This window comes from Bombus impatiens, unplaced genomic scaffold (genome assembly GCF_000188095.3).
Source record: "Bombus impatiens unplaced genomic scaffold, BIMP_2.2 scf_0487, whole genome shotgun sequence".
Lineage (NCBI taxonomy): Eukaryota > Metazoa > Arthropoda > Insecta > Hymenoptera > Apidae > Bombus > Bombus impatiens.
The window spans coordinates 1,507,186-1,528,118 of NT_176906.1; the positions used below are offsets into that span (position 1 = coordinate 1,507,186).

Below are 20,933 nucleotides of genomic sequence, written 5' to 3' on the forward strand. Positions count from 1 at the left end.
CTCGAGGATCCCAGAAGCCCGTGGGTGCCGAATGTTCCAGTAATTTCAAAACTCCTAAATTCCAGTAGATTTAATGATTCCACAACATCGTAGATTCGGCATTCTCCACACGTATGCATCAAAGTTTGTTTATAGGGATTATCCGTTGCTTAAACTACTCGAGAGCTTTTATTGTTTCAGAGTCTTAAACTCTCTAGGACTTTCTACAATCCCTGATTTCTCGAACCTATGAGTCGATTATATCGAATCCTACGAGCCCGAGGTTACTTTTGCTTGCTTCCTACATATCCAGAGTTATTGGTATCGAACTTTTGTACGTAGGAGTCGTCGTGAATCGTCGTGTATGTCATCTCACGTGTCGGAACTCCACGCCATCGAGTCTCGTGACTCAAATATCGTAGATATTTAATTCCAGCGTGTCGGGAAAACGTCTGACTTATATTTTATAAATCCGTACTCTCGCGAATCAACTGGTCTTATCAACTTTTAACTCTGTTGCGACTCACGAATTTTTACGTTCTATTCTCGTTTCACTCTTCTTTCAGAGCAAAGACGTTTGTTTCAAACAAATATTTCACGCGTGTAACGTTTTAACGCAAACTTTAACATGCAATTAATTCATTCATAACGACGCAACAGTGTGATATAAAAACAATTCTTTTATATTTTCGACAAACTTTAGAAATTTTGCGTTGACAGAAGATCCAATATGGTTGGAAATGATAAGGAAATATACATTATGACGTTGAGTTTAAGTAATTTCACGACGGTATTGGTAGTCTGGTTCCGATCTTACTCAGAGGGAGGTGACGCTACGTTGGCGTCATCGAGATTCAACGTGTGAAAAAAAAAAAAAAAAAAAAATTTCAGTCACACTGAACGAACACGCGACTTACGTTTTACAATTAACGTGTTAATAGAATTCATTTTCACGACTGTTTTCGCTTTCAAGTTTCAAAAGCGTAAAATCGTTTAATCAACGAAAAATATAACAATTAAAAATATAACAATTAATATTTGTACGCTATAAAAAGTTTGAGGAAGTATTTAAGTATTTGTAAGGAATTTTATTTTCGCCGAGGGATCGAATATAAAGTCGTACCTACAAAACACATATATTGTATTTTATCGAGATGGTCACGCGCAGCAGTTCGAATATGCATGGTGTTTCTATGCAGGGAACAAGTGGCCGCCGGTACATTGGGTTAGAGAACCGGCTCGAACCAAGTGGTTGCCACGGCGCATCGCAACGCGCCGGTGTATTGGCGCGGCGCTGCGATCGAGATGCCAGTACACCGCGCGCTGTCGTCTCGTCTACATGTTGTGTTCTGTTACGTTCGCTTATCGCTCATATCAACGTGTTCCTCTTCGCTTTTCTGCGCATCCCTTCGCGCGCATTTTGTTTACCAGCCACCCTAGAAATCAGAAATCCTTGATGCGGTATGTTACGGTTTCTATTTAATCTTATTTCTATTTCTTCTTTCGTAAACGTCCACCGGCGCACGAATCGAGTCGTACCGGTTCACGGTGGACGCGATAAAAGCTCTTTTTAAACATAAATCAACAACGGTGATCGAATCTTGGCGACGCAATGTTGCGTTCTTACCGGTGAGTAACATGAATTTACTTTTTCGTCTCGTTTGATCAGAACGTTATTGAAGTATTGTTTGGCCAGGAAGTTTCCATGATTGTAAATGTACATAGTACATAGTTACCGGTACGTGTGGCGTATTGATTTATCACCTCACCAGGTCGCGTGTGTTTTGGAGCAGCTTTTTATTATTTTATCGCATTGCTTTTTTGGTCGTAAGAGTGCATCATCTGATGCCCCGTTTCGTAGCGCGTTATTACATAATTAATGAACCAATCGATATCAACTAGGTCGTTTGTATAAACGTGCCAGAATATCATATCAAATTTATACTTTTGGATCTTTAACAACCGTATATCATTCGTTGAATTTTATCATCCTTAATTTCATTCCGATTGTACAATGCGAAATTTTGCTTTTCGCTTGATTCGTTTGTTTGCTTTGCCAATTTATTGAATTCGCTAACGAAGGAAATTCAAGGGAACAAACACGAACGCGACTGATTTTCGCGAAAAAGGAGGATTGGTTTCGCGCACACATACGATGATACTCTGAGGATCGACCGTCCTTGAACGGTCAAAAATATGTTTGCAGGTCCATCGGTAGCGGAGTAGGTCGTCTCGCGTGGACCTGCACTCGTGAGATTCTCGCTGCAAACCTGTTCACCTTCGTTCTCGCCCTCGGATCGAACACATCCGTGGCTCGTCTTTCGCATCTTCCGCTTAGCTGAACCCTGAGAATTCGTCGAACGTTAGTCAGATTATAAAGAAAGACAGAAAGAATCGACGAAAGAACACTACTACTTACATACCCTTCGTGTCTGATTCTTCATCTGCAATTCTTTTACGTGAGCAGAATCAATTTTTCTCTAATTGTTGTAACTTTCAAGAAATTCCTGAAAATTCATCGTGTCTGTTGATATGAATCATTATGCAATCAAGTTGCTACGTCATCATTTGATAACTAAAACGCTTAATTATCGGGAAAATTTCAAGTTGGAGTTTCTAGTCAGCGATTTCGAATTAGTGTTCTGTTAATTAAGAGTGAAACTCGTTTCGCACGGAATTCCAAGATTCGAGAATATCGACCAGAGATGTATCGTGGTCTGTCGATCGTCCTGAGAATCATTTGAAATTCCGTTGAATTAACCGGAAGCTTAACAATTTTCGATCGGAAGCGGACGCTGTCTGTCTACGATCGATCTGCGGTTCGGTCGCTCTTCTTTGATTTAACGTCGACTTCGATTTTCCACGCTGACTGTTTCATCATATCGCGAATATTAGAAATCTGGTTCGAGAAATCCCATCAACTTCGCAGAAAATAGTCGAGAACCGATGAAAACAATCAGGAAACACTGGATGCTTTCCTGTGTATCAAAACAATTACAAGAGCGTGAGCCTTGAACCTCGAAGAAGCGTTAAAAATGTAAAATCTGTCGCGACGTGGAAGCATAGGTATCCTCGATAAAATCGCTAAGAATTTCTGCGAAATCTATAGGATCGAATGATCGAATATCTTTTCTTTTTAGTTGCAAAACATACAAGGATCTTGGTGGAAAAGTGATACGAGTTCATTCTTTTCTAAAAATATTAAAAGAGTAAGTACAATGAATGATTTGTCTAGAGGATTTTAGAATACGGATATTAACATGTTTTAATGTGAAAGAACATATAGATTTCTCTCTTAAAGTTTAACTTAATCTGTTGCATTTGCATTTAAAGTTAAAAGTATTATATCTCTTGTACTATTTTTCCACTAAACCTCTAATTTGTAAATGTTTCTAATTAATATTTCATTTATTTACAAATTAACGCGTAAGTAAATAATAGCGCAAAATTCTGAAGTTCGAACTCATATCTTACGATTAGTGAAATGTTAAGAATTCACCTGACATGTTTTATTGAACGAAGACGTACAGTTTGCGATAGACGTTCAGTTGAGCCATGCAGGTTGTACCTTGAATGTCGACCGTACGTGAAACCGGTCACGTAGAGAAATTCCAGAAACTTGGTAAAACTTTTGGTACATAGATGGTACGTTGTACTCCGGATTCGATCACCGAACATTGTCGTAATCATTTCCTTTTCGGATACGTTCACCAATTTTGTTTCTTTTCTTCTCTCTGCCTCCTATACAGATGCGAAGCGAATGTGAAAACATCTCGACGCTGGCTGAAATTCGCGATAACAACGAATAGCTGTGATTCCGTGAAGCGTGATAAAAATGTAGAGTTCGTAACACGAGTTTCCCGTGATTGATAACGGCTCCGATCAATAATACGCCGAGCCAGATAAAAAAGAAAAAAACAAACCCAGTTCCATGAACGTGTCTGAGTATGTAGTTTCGCGAATATGTGTAACGACTTCGATAGATCGATGAACGTCAAAATGTGAGCACGAGGTTATTGTCAAACTCGGACGCAGCAGGAAACGATATTTTTTCCAGAAACGTATGTTGCTCGTTAATTATCGAAATAATGCGATGCGGCCAAAGTGTGCACGTGTGAATCATATTTGACGAGGTAAATTATCGTCAACGCCGAGTGAAATGAGTGAAAAAGGTGTGGTGTCGTCGCTGAAGAATCGTGAAAGGGTGAGCGGAAGCATCTTCTGGAGGCACAGCTGGCACTGTTCTGCTTATTTATCGAGGGAATTGTCCTTTAGCAAGCTGAACAGCCCTGTTCGTAGCTGGGACAACATGGCTCGGGCCAAGACCAACAAGTAAGAACTTAAGAACCTTTTGTACATACTTTTTTTCCTTATCGAGTGAGGAATGCATATTTCAATGGTTGACATGACTAAGAAATATACAGGTTATCTATAAAATAAAATGTGTAGGTTCACTAGCATGTTCTACCGCATTCTTTTTTGAGTCATCAAACTTCGTAAAGTCGTAGGTATGTAATATGTACCGAAAGAGATATTTCTTGTTTGAGAATGGTTCGAGTAGCTAAATCATAGTATACTGTACGTCTATTTACAGAAATCAAAGATGATTGTATGAATTTCTGAATATAAAGTCATTCGTTCGTTAGTGATGTCAAACATATTCGGCATTCCAGTAACAGTACTCGAATTTATGTACACATTTTTCTGTAATGCGTGTTTTATTTGCATTTTTTTAATTACACGCTTGTAATGTTAAGTGTTTCGAAAATACGCATATCGCGCTTTGTATCGCAGTGAATGTTTCTTTCTTTTTACCAACATCATTATTTCATACGTATGTATGAATTAACGAGTGAAACCTTTAAAGAAAAGCATTAACTTTTTATACGTTCGTCCATAAAGTTTTATTTCGATTTTAACATACCTACACACATTGCGCACGTGAAACGTGCAAACAAAAAGTTAAATACATATCGGATGTCCGAGTCGTAAGGTTATTGCGCTATCGAAAAAGGGTGCATACAAAGTTAGTACTTACCTTGCGTGTACATTATTAAATTTCTGCATTCGTCCTCCTATCGTAACGCGATATTTTACGTTTCACGAAGATCGCGAGCAGAGCTCGCGCCTTGTGTTATAAATTTCGCGAAACCTCGCCGCGTTTTCGTTGCTGTTCGTCACGCAAGGTAATTATACCCGGCGCGCGTTACATTTTTGCCAAGGGAAAAGAACAGGACCGAGAACCGTTCGGTGCTCGTGATTCCTGGCTAGTATTCCCGTCACGATCGATAAACGTTTGCTACCGTGGCGAAATACGAAATTCTTTCCAGTTCAAACCTTGGAAACTTACAGTCGGACACGTTGGCTAAATTAATCGGGTTGTTTCACGATTTGAAGCAGCAAAGAAGTTATGCTAACGAGCAAGAATACGAACTCTAAGTTATCAGATTAATGCGCAATTAAATGTCTCTTCGAATTAAATTTTAATCACGCTTAATTTCTTCATGACATCGTGTATTTAACAAAGATCGTTTCTGTACCATTTAATGCGCTCTTTCAATGCATACATAACTTCATTATCCTGGATTTGTAACTATTATCTTCCTTGAATAAAAAAATCCCGCGAACGGTGCTGTTGCAGCTTCTACATTTAATAAATTTATGTCTCCAGCAGCCTCAATGACACTTGTCCCAAATTTAATTTCACACAGGAGAGTCAGGCGAACATTCCGATTATTCATGGTGGACAATAACGGAGTTAATAAATCTCCTTAACGTTCAATATATGTTATTTATAGGAAATTTCTTCTTCTGTAATGCGCTTGATAATTGACGATAGAACAAAATCTAATTAATGGTTCGTGGAAGTTTACACTCCGGAGGAACAATATTTCATTTGCACGAATCTAATACGAGGCTATTTATTTAATGGTAACTCTATTAGTTAGCTTTCACGTAAATTTCGTTTGATTAATTGCCAATGGAAACTTCGTGATGAATTTTCCTTGCATGTAGAATGCAAATGTTGCGATGGCGAGCGTGTACACGCTACAGGAGCCGCTTATAAAATTTCATTCGAGTCATTTCCTTATTTTGTATACGATTAACTGAACACAGACACTCTGCCGCCGCTAAGCTGTTTATTCCAACAATTTACGTTGTGCCATGAATTTTATTAGTGAACTGGAAAGCCCGGGGTTTTGAAACTGCGATGAAAACGGTTTAGGATGTGATGGCTAATCTAAATAGAATTTCACAACGTTCGCGTTTATCGGTGAAAAAGTGGGGAAAAAATCTTACTTGGACGACGGTGAAACTTCACGATCGGTGAAATCCTGCCGATGAATGCTGGACGAAAGTGTTCGTTTTCCTTTTTAACGGCGTCAACGAAGTTATATACGCATGATAGTCTCGCGTAAAAACACGAGGTCATCGATCTTTCATATTGGAAAACAATTTTCGCCGTAGAACGGCTACAAGAGAGAGGGTGACTCGACACTAATTAACTTCCTGCGCGTCAGCACGACGGATCAAAAATGTCTACAAACTGACGGTATCGTCGTCGTCGCTCAGACGATTCTCCACTTTCCCTTTACAGTCACCTACCTCGTAATAGGGACAGAATATTATGGCTTTGATAAAAATTGAACGGAGCCGAGAATCTTTTCTTCCATCCGCTTAATTAACTTGGGACGACGAGACGTAGAATAAAATTGAACATTATTCTGTTTATTAATGATTAAATTTAAGAACGGTGAAAATGAAATCAAATTATCAAATGCCTTTTTCATTCAAGACAACGAAATGAAAACGTAAGATGAATTTAAATATTATTCTGTTTATTAATCATTAAATTTAATAACGGCAATGATGACTTCAAATTATCATTGTCTTTTTAATTCCAAACTAATTGGTTAAGAAAATCAGAAAGAAGAAATATGTTTGATCTCCTTCCATTTTTATAGAGTTAATATAGACTTATACGAGTCTATCTTTATCGACGTCTTCTGATTTAAACGTATCGAGAAGAAACGATCGACATAGAACATACAAATTGAACAGTATCGCTGTATAAAATCATTGAATAATAGCTGAAAGGAAAAAGCAATTCGATTATTCATTGCCTTCCATGATCCAACGACTAAAGAGGCTTTGTGAAATGAATTATTTCGATCAATGAATTGTGCAGCCTATAACAGTTCTCTGCATAAAATAGGCTCGAAACAGATGCCGCGATAAAAGAATTCTCGCTCCATCTTTCCCTAAGTTCTTTGCTCGAATAATTCCTTGGCTCGACAGAGGACAGAGAAGAAAATGAAAGAAATCGGAGGTGAAATGAAAACAACTTAGCGCATAGGTAATTCGTGGTTAAAAGATAGGCGAGATACTTTATCAAAGTATTCATTTAAACAGGGGACAGTTTGCTGGTTATTTCGTAACATTTGAATAATATTAAACGCGTAGTCTGTCTGGTTCCCTCTCTCAAGTAGGATAGGTCGGAAACGGTTTCTTCTTATGTCTTAAATTTCCCCGAAGCCTCGTGCATAATTTCTCCGCGAGATAAAACGATGGCCAGGAAGAATACGGAAGAGAAGAGGAAGAGGAAGTCGAAACGGGAAGACGATTAATCGTCAAAGTCTAAGGGCGGTTCGGAATGAATTATTAATTCGACAGGAACGAAAATTAATCGCCTTCCGGTGCGGCGGAAACAAACTTTTCGTTTGCTTCGATCTGATTGGGTACTCGGTGAAAATAACGTGGGAGCAATTGAAGGAATGGGAATAAAATGGGATTCCTCTCTTTTCTTCCACTCTAAAGCAATCATCCAAGCAAAGTAACGAGTAAGTAAAAGTAATCCGGACCATTCAATGAAAATTCTTCAACCCTTATATAATTTCAATATCATTTCTCGTAATGGTACATGTGAATTTTTTAAATAAACGTTCTAGGAACAACCAAGTCACAGATATATTTCCAGCTTTAATACTTAATTCCATTCCTGTTTTCGATATATTGTACGTATTCGCTTGATAATCTCGATAAGTATAAAACTAAGCCTAACCTGTCCGTTATGTAATACGATGAAACGATATCGCGCTACGTACACGAAAGAAATGGTTTGTCATGCGAAACGAAGAAACATCGGGAATCGCACATAGAATATATACTACGTAATTTATGCATAATGAGCCGGTAAAGAGGTCCAGATGGGATATTCAAGCACGCGATCACGAGAGATGGCTACAAACAGATGCAATAGGGACGAGGCCTACGGCAGAAGGCGATTTGAGTTCTCCGAGTTTCCTCGAGGCTCCTCTTGTGAATAATTTCGCGATACGATACACAAAGCGAAAAGGGGTAAAAGAGAGGGATAGAATGGCCATGCTGTATAGAGGGAGAAGAGAAGTGAAAGGAGTAAGAGGAAGAGAGAGGATGACAAAAATAGGAGAGGAAGGAAGAAGGATGGAGCGCAAGGGGGTTGGTTGGCTATCAGAATGTGATTTAGGTCGGGAATTCACGATGCAATATCAATGAAATACGAGCCCCCTGAGGCTGCCTCGTCTGCATCGTCCATTGTCTGGTTCAGCAGAAACTACTTCATGAAGAGCCGACTGGCGTGCCGTATTAAAGAAAAACTGGTCTTGGAAGAACCTACCTTGTACCGAAGGAGGATCTCGCTGCCTATGTACGCGACGTTTCCCGCCGTGAGCAACGATATAAACATCCGTAAAGAGATGTCGTGCGGACGTTAAAATTTTCATCGTTAATTATTTGTGTGGAAGACTGGAAGATAATTTTATGGTTAACTTCCGTGGCTTCGTTTGAAAAACACGCACACCTCATCATCCGTCAGTTGCAGAAGGAAAGATAGAAAAGGAATTTAGTCGAAGCTCGCTCGTACAAATCGCTTTTTTTCTGCCTTGAGTGAGAAAAAAGTTTCAATCATTGACTCTGATGAAATATTTGCGGTGTCTCGCATATAAAAAAAAGAACTAATCGTTCATCAAAGTAATGTATTTTCTATTGCGTAGCTCGTTACAAGGGAAGAAGAACTCGCTTCTATTAGCTTAAAACGAATGATCTTCGAGTAAAGTTGCTTTACGATCCAATTTATGTGAGTTTTCATGGAACGATATTAAGATCGTGAGTCATCTTCATGTTCGGAGGGCTATTTTCAATTTTAAATCTTCCATAGTATAAATGGTAATGATGTTTCACGAGCGGCTTTAATTCACCTCGCGTTACGATTTCTGGAAATTGCTTTGGTTATTAACATAAATCAAAGACGTATTAAAACTATTGAAAGATGGAACGATTCGGTATTATATTTCCGAAAGTATTTCACGCGATGTTCCTTAAACGTTGTAAAGAAATCGTCGTGTGGTCGATGAGCGAAAAGAAGCGGCATATTTCTACGAACCTGCGGCAAATATCACACGTGTGTGCATCAACGTTTCACCTTCGTAGGAAACACGAAACTAGCGAGGTTAACCGCATCCTTTCCGCCGCGGCTGTCCATTCAGTGCGATCCTACGTCACGCATAAAATACGCGTGCCGATGCGTTGCTAGAGTGCGTTGCATTCACCTTGGCTTTCAAACATAGGATCGTTGTCATCGCTGCTCGAGCTGACTCGTAATTCTGGAAAATCCTTCGTAAATCCTTTCCAGGCAGCTGCTCCTGAAAAGACTGCTCAAATTAACAGATAAAACAGTTTATGTCAGGGGTGAAGCTTCGTTGCGAACACACTGAGAAGGAAGACTTAAACGAAAGAGGATTCGCCATGACTAAAGCTATCTTTCAAGCACAGAAACTACAAGTACGGCTATACGTAAACGTTTTCTGGAAGGAGGATTGCATTTTTTAATTGAAAATAAATTTTACCAAAAATGAAAAGAAGTAAAAGTACGAAAGCAGAAGTCCAAGGTCCAAATACAAAGAAGAACTGAATTTCTCTCGCTCAATTAGCCTACTACTTTAATTGAAACGCCACGAAGTTTTCCTTCTTCCCGAATTAACCTTACTTAATTACCCTATAAAACAGTGGTGTTTCCGATTAGATAAGGACTGACCGAACTTCAGTTCGAACAGAAACTACCAGAATGCAATTAATTCCGGCAACTTTTATGACGGATTTCCAAGGTGGTGGAAAACGATACCTCATCTCGGGATATAATTCCTTTCCGTGCTGACAATGCAACGGTCTTGAATTCACGCGCCCCGCAGCAACCGCGAGCTGCGAAACACACACATGCACACAAACACGTAACTGACCCAGTTCGCCTCGACCACGTCTCCAAATACGAAGGCCGAGGTGAGGATTCTTTGTTACCTAGGACACGGTAATAATTTCGTCTCGTCTTCACGCCACGGCTATTATGCACGCTTTCCTCCGCTTACATTCGTCTCAAGAATATTTTCCCGTGCTCGTTCGCATGCGAGTGAAACAATGTCAAGCCTCTAGACGTTTGCGCAACTTTAAAATTACTCGCCGATGTATTTTTGTCCCCTTTTGGTCCGGCGACGAGCACGTCGCTCGAGCGTGGCGTCCAACCTCGTCAAAAGACGTGTGTCTCTGTGTACACGACTCACTGATTTTTTTGCTTCTCGTCGCATTTAAGTAGTATGTAAGTCTGTGCAAAAGTTTCTTTCACGTACCAAATCCGTGGGGTCTTCGACGAAACTCGTTAAAAATCTGACTATTAATTGAAACGGTAATTGTCCAGAAAAGGGGCCGCCTTTCGATGGCCTTGAAATATGTTACCAAGAACTCTATTTTGAATAACTTTTTCCCATATATGTTTTTGCCGCTCGCCTTTACCTTGCAAGTTATGCACGAAAGTGTGCTAGGTAGAATATATCGTGTTTCTAATGTTTGGGATAGATTTGACTTAATTCGAATTAGATTTAGGTAAGGTTTAGATCAGCTTTAGCTCATTTTAGGATACACTTTCAATCTGATTTTATCACTACCTTATCCTAATCTAGACTAAACCCGGTGCCTTAAACTTATAACTAGTTAATCAATTAATTTAATACTTAATTGATCTAGAAATCCATATGTTATGATATAAGACCGCTGCATACGCCGAAATGTAGTGTGATCTCGATCTTAACTCGAGTTAACTGAAATTTTTTGCCAATATCTCACAAACTAAATTCGAGCGGCGGTAACGTGTATAGAAAAATGTTACTCAAAATAGGTTATACAAAATTACCATTAAAAATGCTTCTCCAACCGTGAAGAATACTGAGGATCTTTATGCTACTTCGTTATAAAATGATGGATTAATCGTCTTTGCAATTACACAATTATGCGCTATGCTTGACATATAGCGAAATGATTGCTATCGCGATCATGAAGCACACTTGGGAACAGAAATAAATGGACAGATAGTGGTAGTAGGCATCGATGATGTTTGGTCGAACTAGTATTAGTATGATACTTAAGCGTTATTTATTATATATCTTTATAGCACATACATCATTTAGTAAATAATTGAAATTGAGATTTACACTAATATTTATATTTTTCTCTAAACTAGCCGTATGTATCATTTAACGAAAACTCTATTTATACTAATGTTTTCACTAATCGTCGTAATTTAAAATAAAATTATTTTTGTCTCCGATTGTCTAATTCGGAGTGATGATCGAATGGAACGAATCGTAATTGCGTGACGAAGAAAAGAATGCTCGACCTTTAATTCCATGATCGATGTTGAATCCCGTAGGACATTTCTCGAGGGACGGAACAATTAAGTTGCCAAAGATTTCCGGCTTAAGGAGCCGCAATGACACCGATGAGGGAATGATGTAATGGAGTATCTGTAAAGAGACGGCGACGTTCTTGAAGATTCCTCGAGAGCTCTCGAACGCGGGTGGTCTTCGCCGAGTTTTACAGATCGATATGTCGTCAAGGAACTTATTCACGCTTCCTGTATATAGGAAACTTTGTACGTATTGAGAGGAGAGTTTCGTCCGACGTGGCACATTGCGAAAAACTCAAGTCTAACGGGACATGAGAAACGGCATACGGAAAGAACATCAACTTTGTTTGACTTGTAGAAATGTTCTGCTGCATCGAGCAATGCGATTGCAAGATAACATATTAACAAACACAGAGAGATAAATATAATCCGTACTAAAAAAAGAGGATAAACTTCGAAACTGTTTGACGGATATAAAAGTACCTTTTTATACATTTTTATTTCAATATCGTGAGTAAATTTCGAAACTGTTTGACAGACATAAAAGAACTTTTTCATATATGTCCATTTCGATATCGTATTCGCTCGTGCAAACAAAATACACGTTTATTAACTGGTTCATTAAATTAAATAACACGGTAGAAACGAAAGCTCATTCGTAAGGTTAAATAGATAACGTCGAAAGCAACGTCGAATATTTCTTGGATGGAGGTCCCATCGTAATTGTCGTATTTGGTTACAGCAGAGTTGGCCGGTTAAAAGGGTCTCCATTCCATCAGTTTTTTTTTTCTCCTGACTTTGGAAGTAATCTGGCGTCCCGCCAATTTATTCACGAGAACGTTACCAACCGGTGGTCGTGGTACGTTCTCCAACACACGCTTTGCTGTAGCCACCATCATATAACTCGGGGTAATGAATTAACTCGATCAATTCTCCTATATCGTCATCGTACGACTTTGCTCATACGTTCGCTGTAACGGAAGATTTACAGCGGTGTTATTTCAAGGATCGCGATTCGTATACCGCGACCGCATTCGTACTACGTTTCGAAACAGCTCGTAAAACGGAACCGCGAGCAGAATGATTTTACACTCTGTGAAACGGTAATGGTTTATTTCGTTGAAACGTTTCGCGATCGCTGATCATATTCGTCAAAGTCTCGACGCGTCAAGATCTCGTTAAGCACGAGATACATTTAAGCTACGCGCGCACCGTCTCCGACAGTCCGATCCCAGCTTTTTCTCCGATAATAAGAACAAAATCCATCAGATAAGATTCCAGAGAGTTGTAATTGCGGAAAAGAAAAGGAATTCCTTCTTCCGTTCTTTGACACGGTTCGTTGCGCCTCTCGTTCTTCCGACTTGACAGTATCTTTCGGGTCTTTTCGAATTTACCGTTACCAGTTGCAAAAAAAGAAAAAAAACGTCAGCTCTTTAATCTTGCTTCTATCTTATACAGCCTCTTCTACGAATCAGGCTAAATAGAAAATATTTCGCGAACGAGAAGCTAACCTGTGGTAATACATTTGACCAGGGTAGATGTACTATCGTAAGAAACGCGTTAAACCGCGAACCCGTTAAAAATCAATTATAGAAACTACATGTCTGAGATAGTAGTAACGTGCGCTGTTAATTTTGAAAGTTAACGTCAGTTGCAGTCGGAGTAACGAAATTGCCAAGTTAATTAAATCTCGTCTTTACGACCGATAGTAATTTATCGACTGTTAAGAAACTATATCGCATAGGACGAAGCGTTAGCCGGTTAAAATTGAATTCTGCATCCACTTTTGCAACGTGTTATCTTCGTGACGAAATGCAGGATACGTTCTGACGAAACGGATAATGGAAACGGGGAGTAATAGGGGGTTGGATAATTGAGAAAACATAAAGTAAAATCCTGGTTGATTCAGGTGTCGCTGCGTGAAGAGGCAGCAGTTCAAACTTTACGATAATTGAAAATCCCACCCCTGCTTCGCTCTGGAATATAAAAACACGACCCAAGCACACTTCCGTGTTGTTGTCGTATCGTTCGAGCAGTGTAGAAACAGCCGAGGACAGTAAAACAACGAAAAAGTGTAACTTACAAATCGCGGCGCATGGGCGAAATAACGTTGAACAAATTATCATAGAACCTATGTAGAACGTTCGCGTGAACTCACGAAATCGCAGAAATATGTTATTGTTTTCGCAACAGAAAAATAACTACGCAGGTGGAATTCGCTACAGTTCTAGGTGTAGTGTTCGTGTGTAACGAAAGCAGTTGCACTGACAGTTGAAAGAGTATGTGTCTACGAGAACAAACTTTTAACGCCGATTTTAATCTAATTTAGTCCAGAATACGCAACGAGCAAATAGCTTTCGTAACCAGAGAGGAAATCTCATTGTCTCCCACTGCAGAAGCGTATCCTGTTTTCTGACGAGGGTACCCACGCGTTCATTGTACGATCATTGCGTTATGCGAATACACGATAATATCATTTCCGGAAGCTTGAAGGAATCCCGTATTCGAACCTTTCTCGTGTACCTCGTTCTTTTTTCTTTCTTCTCTTCTAGTGTACTAGATCCAGTAAAAGAGATGACGCGGGAGATCCAATTTCCACAAGAGAAACTTTTTATATGTATATATTAGTATTTTATTATTATATATATTTAGTCAGCATTTTATTTCCAAGTCTTCTTTCGACACAACATAATACCGATTTTTTTAGAAATTCACACGCTATTGAATAATCGTTTCCTGATATTTTTTGCTGTAAGTTTGTGGAATGTTTCTAAAACGTAAACCGATCATGTATTCTCCAAGAGATCGGGAAAAATAGATAAAACGGTCTTTGAAGGAGTTTAATTGAACGAAAATAAAAGTCAAATCGGTCAAAGTTGTTTTAAGCTAATCAGGTTCCAATAAATTTCTTCCTTTTTTCTCTCACTAGTTAAAGATCCCGTGAAAAGATCCCACTTGTTAATAAGAGTAGCATCAATGGATAATCAGAGATATGTCGAAGGGAAAGTGGGAGAATTTTACCAGATGAAAACTCGTCTGTTCTCTTTTTCGGTTGGCAAATTATTTCTCCAGTCAAGAATGAAGTTCAACGCGGTATTAATCGTATTTTAACGGCAAGTGGAGTAATTGAGTAACTTCGGGAACCATTTAATTCCTTGCTTCTCTGGATTAAAATTTGTGAAAAGAAGACTGAACGAAAACGAGGCAAGAGGAGGGGAAAAGTAGGGCTGAAGTTCATGACGTTTCAGGGTTTCTGGAAAATTGCGTTTCTCCTGTCGCAATTAGACCTTTTACAGCAGAACTTGATTTTCGGTTGTCAACCTCGTTAGATGTCCCTCGAAATTTCTGCACAAAGGCGACCAATAAGTCGTTGGAATGTAATTGAATGCTGTCCGGTTGGAAAAAGTTGGAGTCCGTTTGTAATCAGAGGAAAAACCAATTGGCGCTTGATTACAAGGATCTGTGTAGAATAGAGTGACGATGAGTTCACTGCGATAATTTTTCGACGATCGTGTGGGCCAACAGCTTTACGAATTCCAAACTTCATCGAAGGTTCTCCCTTTTTTAGAAAGCAGAGCGATCGTCAAATGGTGAAATATTCGACGACGGTATTAACGCAATAGTCAAAATAGAAAGGAGCCAAAGGTCGAAATATACGCGTGAGAATTTCAAATCCAATCGGTGATATTCGAGGAAATATTAGCTTTTGCGATCGTGTTACTCGAATCGAAGTCGGAACTCTGCCAACCACCTGCTACCGTTCTGATTAAACAAGCCACAACAGATCGATCGTTTTGCTCCCGTGCAGAAGCGAACTATTCGTTCCCATAAATTTCTTGTTGGTCGACGAAGCTTCGACTGGCGTCCAACATGTTCAATCATGAAGCTCACCGCGAAGTTTATATTCCGAATATTCTGTCGCTATAAGTCAAGAAGAATAACATTCATTTGTACAGTGTTTCTAAATTTTAAAACTTTATGGGGTGAAATTGATCCAAGTTTGATATTTTACGATAAATATAAATTCTATAAAAACAGAGGATTAATCGCTTGCTATACTATGTAACTGAGAAGTTACACATTCTTAAGTGTGTAATTATATTTTTCAATTGTCATTTATAGAAATCATTAGTTGCAGAATATAATCATATTTATAATTAATCGCTTCAGCTTTCAATTTTTAAATACTTTTACGGAATTTCATATCTTGTAACTAAATAAAATTGCAGTTACAAAGAATCAGAAATATTTACCTACAAACATCGATTTTACGCTTGAAAGAAGACTTCCAATAAATTAGATCTTTTCTTTCGGAGCCTCTGCAACATTTCTCTTTTTACGAGCGGCATTGAATCGCGTTGCTGATACGGTACAGTGCCGCTTAATAATAAACGCGTCCGCTGTAACTGCCTTTGAAGCGGTTTTACCACCGATCGACGAAAGAAACGGTCTGAATGTTCACCACGGCGAATGTAAAATCGGCTGACTAAGTTAGGATCATTTTGTTCGGAAGGGCAACGACGTTACTGTCTGCATTCCAGACGAGCGTAGATCGCAACTGTAATTCGTTCTTGCCAGTCATAATTCGACTCGCAGGTGGAAACGTGTTCACCGTATGTTATGGAGGTGCAATTGTGTACGAAGTGCATATATGCCGGTAGACGCGCTATTCCGTAATTAGATCGCGTAATTACGCCGTTTTACGGTTGCGACTGGTTTCGTGGCTCGGGTTGCCACGGTCTCCAAGCAAGGGTGTGTCGCTAAGTGCACTACTCTCTTTTGTACATATCGACGAAAGGAAAAGTTTGAGGTGCGTCTGACGCGCCAAGTGTGCCTTGCAAATTATATTTGCAAACTCTTCAGTGGATTCTTTGTCTGGAAGGTGAAACGAGTCGATCGGTGTTTGATTTGTGAACGATATTTGATTTGAAATTCGACTTGATATAAAACTTGATACGAGTGATGTGTCAAATAACATGAAGTATATAACTAAATTGGAAACCCTAATATCTATCTCTCAATACGTCACATCACTTCTGTTAAAAATAAATTGTAACATATTCATATTTACAGAAGTTCAAATTAACTCAACCGAAATTAAACTAATTTCGCTAATTTTTGGTTAAGAACTGTAGCGGCACGATAATAAATTCAAATCTTATTGTTGTTTTGCCTCGGAGCATCAATATCTTAGGACACACACATATTGTATTAATAATCAAACTCCGAGGCAAAACAATGTCGCCGTTACTTTCAACCGTCAAACGCAGTCGAGTTCAAATTTTCCGACTGTCCCCCGACCGATATAAATAAACGAGCGAATTGACGAGCGAGAGAGTTTATCAAGCGAGAGAGTTTAGCAATCGAAGATATCAACGCATCAAAGTGTATACGAAGTTTCTCGACACACGCGCGTATTTATCACGATTAATATCAGACCAGGACTCGTGCTTTGTATCAAGGTATTACAAATAAAGTGCTCACGACACTTAGAATATTATATCGATATTTGAACTACCTCATCCTCTACAGAACTACCCTAGTTAACACGTTAAAAAAATATACTTAACATATATATATGTATGTGCAACCACTATCAACCTAAAGCTCAATTAGCAAAATTGGTAGCATCTAGTCGAAGATGAGGATGTATTTCTAAAATATGATACGAATACCAACATCGAAGTGTTTTGCAACGAGCCCACTCCTTTATTTAAAGGGGCACGTGGGCCTCCGATACAAAGCCCCGTGGGCGTCAGCGAATTCCATCGAGGCTTCATCGGCGTCCCATCTTAATTTTTATCCCTTTTGTCGTTTTATGCACGCCCATTTCTCTGCCTCACGTTTAACCTTTTACTCCTGCATACGGACAAAACGAATCGTAAGATTGGGTCACACAGAACTTCGAGATTTATTATTCTGTTATTATGTTGATTGAGGGTCAAACAAAAGCCAGTAATAATCGCGGTAAACGTCCAGCGAACCTCGAATTAATTCGAAATTAATTCTGTCATCGTTACTCATTAGTAAAATATTGGTTTGCCCCAGGAGGTCTTGCGAGTCTTCGCCCGGGATATCGTCGTTTGATTTCTGCTTAATAAAATGCTCATGAAATAGAGTTATATCGAGGATGAATTTTATCCCGTTAGCATCGTAAAATGTCTTTAATCTTCGGTGGATACGTACGGGTGTTTGTTTCTTCAAGAAAGAGAACTGTTTGCTAATTCACGGATGCGCCTCTTGCATTCGTCATCGAGATCGAGTAAATGGTATATTCTAACTTGAAATAATTGGATAATGAAACCTAACAATTTTGTAATGTGTAAAGCATTTGAACAATTTTCAATCCTGATAAACTCTCTGTTTAATTAAATAAATATATCGGCGAGCTGGATGAGTTTAAATATTCAACTTCCCGTTACACGACATGTGGTAATTTAAATTATTAACACGCCGTGCATGTGTGCACATCACGCGTATGCTAACGTGTACGCAGGCATGTTTCGTGATTGAACCTTCACGCGTTATCTCACAAATCGAGAGTCACGCGAACCCTAACCTTGCAAATAATTTGCTTATAAGTACTTTCCATCTCGTGGGAGCGTGTCCCAAAGTTTTTTATAATTCCTTATCATCTTCACGCACGACAGGGTATTATTCAGCTGTTAATATCTCGTGAAAAAATTTTTTTCGTTTTCCGAGCAAAGCTTGTACAGTCCATAGATCGCATCTAGTCTGTATGAAAGATGAAAGAAAAATTTAAAAACCGAAACTCATAGGAGCAGAACTTTATCGAGCAGGCAATTATTTATAAAGCAATACTTCGCTATTCAAATGAACTATCGACCATCCGGGATATAACTAGTCATTATCAGGGTTCGGTGAAAGTCGATGTTTATCGAACCTCATCGCGTAAACGACGTGTACGCGTCGTCAGACCGATTGACGAGGTACCAACGAGACGAGATCCGAAAGTCGTGAAGGATCGAAACCATCGGGACGAAATTCTTTGTTGATTTGTGCACACGAAATAAGTGGTTTTTACGTAACACCATTCATTATGCGGCACAAGAGCTTCATTACCGAGCAGCACGACTTTCGTGCGTACCTATAAGTTAGAGGGGGGAGGGGTCGTTGGGCCTTTAAACCGTGCATGCACAAAAGATTCGTCGCGAGCAATTACGCACGAGGCATTAAGCTTGAATAGAATGCGAATAACAGCACAGTGTCTTTGACGTGCACGCCTCAATTGGTGTACGTACACTCGACCGATGCTCGCTTTGATGTAAAAGCAAAATTTTCACTTCTCTCTCGGTGGCCTTGATCATTCCTCTCTCTTTTCCTTTCTGCGACACTCGTTAGGGCTCTCCCCTTCGTAAGTACGTACGTGCACGAGGCTGCTTGTTCAACATACCGGACACGGATCGTGTGGGGATACCGCCATCGGTAAATTCACGTGCCTGACATCACCGTGTAATTCGAAATGAATGGAGTTGAATAGGCAAACGAACCTTTGATACATAAGTCAGCTCCTGAGAAGACATCTCCATGGTATCGCACGTGGTGCTACGTTTCGGAGAGACCAGCGTTTACATTATTGAACGACAGTCGTCGAAACGGTCTAAGATTGGATTCGTGTTTCTGCCCGATTACGCCAACAGCGTGCTGGCTAGATTGGTTTGTATCGGAACAGATTGTTCCGACAAAATGGTAGGGAAATAAATTCGTATGCAAAGCGACGAGATTGCCACGTTATTACGTTCGATTGAGCGCAGAGAATTTCATTTCCAAACGTCTTAAGCGTTATTTTTTATTTGACTTTAATTAGGAACCTATTCAACGTTCTCGTGGTTGGTTCGTTATAGGCGGACGTGAGAAATATGATGTGTATTTAAATTCCTGGAAAGCAATCGACTATCAGTTTTTCATTCATAATGAAACACTGTTTCCGAGAAAGTGTGTGAAAAAAGAGGGAGAAAAGAGTATCGGTGTTCAGAATTTATTTCCTCTTTTATTTTCCCCCTTGAAACGAAACGCTGGCATATTAATTCTAACGCGGCACTTGGTACACGCGCCACTATTCACGTTGCATCGAGTGCCTCCGCGGATTGCACGTTGAAACGAGTCGGCTTCGCGTTCGATGCAACGGAAATGTTTGCCGGGTTTCCATTGAATGCCGTTCGTTAGCCAACTGACATTACGAAATATAATGTGTGTCTCATCCAGTAAGGCGATCGTTTATTTTCAAATCGATGTACGAACCTTTTCCATTTATTGTCTTTTTTATTTCTTTTTAAACAAGTTCTTTTATCACACTCTTAAACATGGGAAAATAGAAGGGAACGTGACATATGCGACTGATCATTTGGAATTTACACAAGAATAAAATTGCATATAAGAACACGAATATATATACATATGTAGATTATAAATATACGAAGATTATTTCAATGCCTTAAATACCTCCGAAATGGCATATTACGTAGAATAAGGCTTCATTAGCTTCATAATAGCGTTTCTTAGGCAATACCAAACATCCGAAAACGTTTCTTCCTTCTCGACTTGATGGATAGCCTATAAGGAAACGGCGAATAATAGACACGCGTTCACACAATATGACGAAACGCTGTTTAACAGCCATCGAAGCCACAGCTGGCAACCATTGGATATAAATTATCAGCCAGCGTTTAACATTTGATCGTACAGGATGATGGCAAACTTATTTGACAAAACGAAATAAAAATAGGAATTCTACGAATACTTGTTACTCGTGCTGTACTTTCTCTTCCAAGAAAACATGCATATGGTGCTGTTATATGAAAGGGAACTTTCGTCAAAATAGAAAACTAAACGATCCCTTCTCTAATTCGAAGAACTTGTACGTGGAATAAATCATTCGATAAATAAGCCGCGGAAAATTTATTTATTCCTACTGGTGTCCGTGTGAAAATTGTCCGGGCGGCGAGAGAATTTTACATTGCGATTTTCACATCATCTTGATCGAGTAGCGACTCGTTGGTCCGTTGTATTTCATTAATTCGTAAACTCGACTGATTTGCATCTGGTGATTGACCAAGCCGATTGTAGCCGCGCCGCCGCTAATGCAACGGCCGGAAAGTAATTAAGTTAATTACTGCCGGTGCTTAATAACCTGTGTTCCAGGCCGCGATGCAGCAGTTAATAAGTTTACCAGCAAACCCGACGTGTCCGAACACCGCCTTGAGAAATCGGATTTCTGATATTT

General features: G+C 39.4%; 1 protein-coding gene and 1 long non-coding RNA gene across 12 annotated transcripts in view; one reads left to right on the forward strand and one right to left on the reverse strand.

Annotated features, from left to right (window-relative positions):
- The window catches only part of LOC100744098 (serine-rich adhesin for platelets), a 136,431-nt gene that overhangs the window by 66,359 nt on the left and 49,139 nt on the right, over positions 1-20,933 (forward strand). The window lies entirely within an intron of this gene.
- On the reverse strand, positions 8,974-10,923 carry LOC117151866. 2 transcript variants are annotated; one of them, XR_004462017.1, is made up of 2 exons: positions 10,012-10,923; positions 8,974-9,659 (listed from the first exon to the last, which is right to left on the reverse strand). It is a non-coding gene; the product is annotated as an uncharacterized LOC117151866 (long non-coding RNA). The 2 variants fall into 2 exon arrangements; XR_004462016.1 differs by having other exon boundaries at positions 8,974-9,668.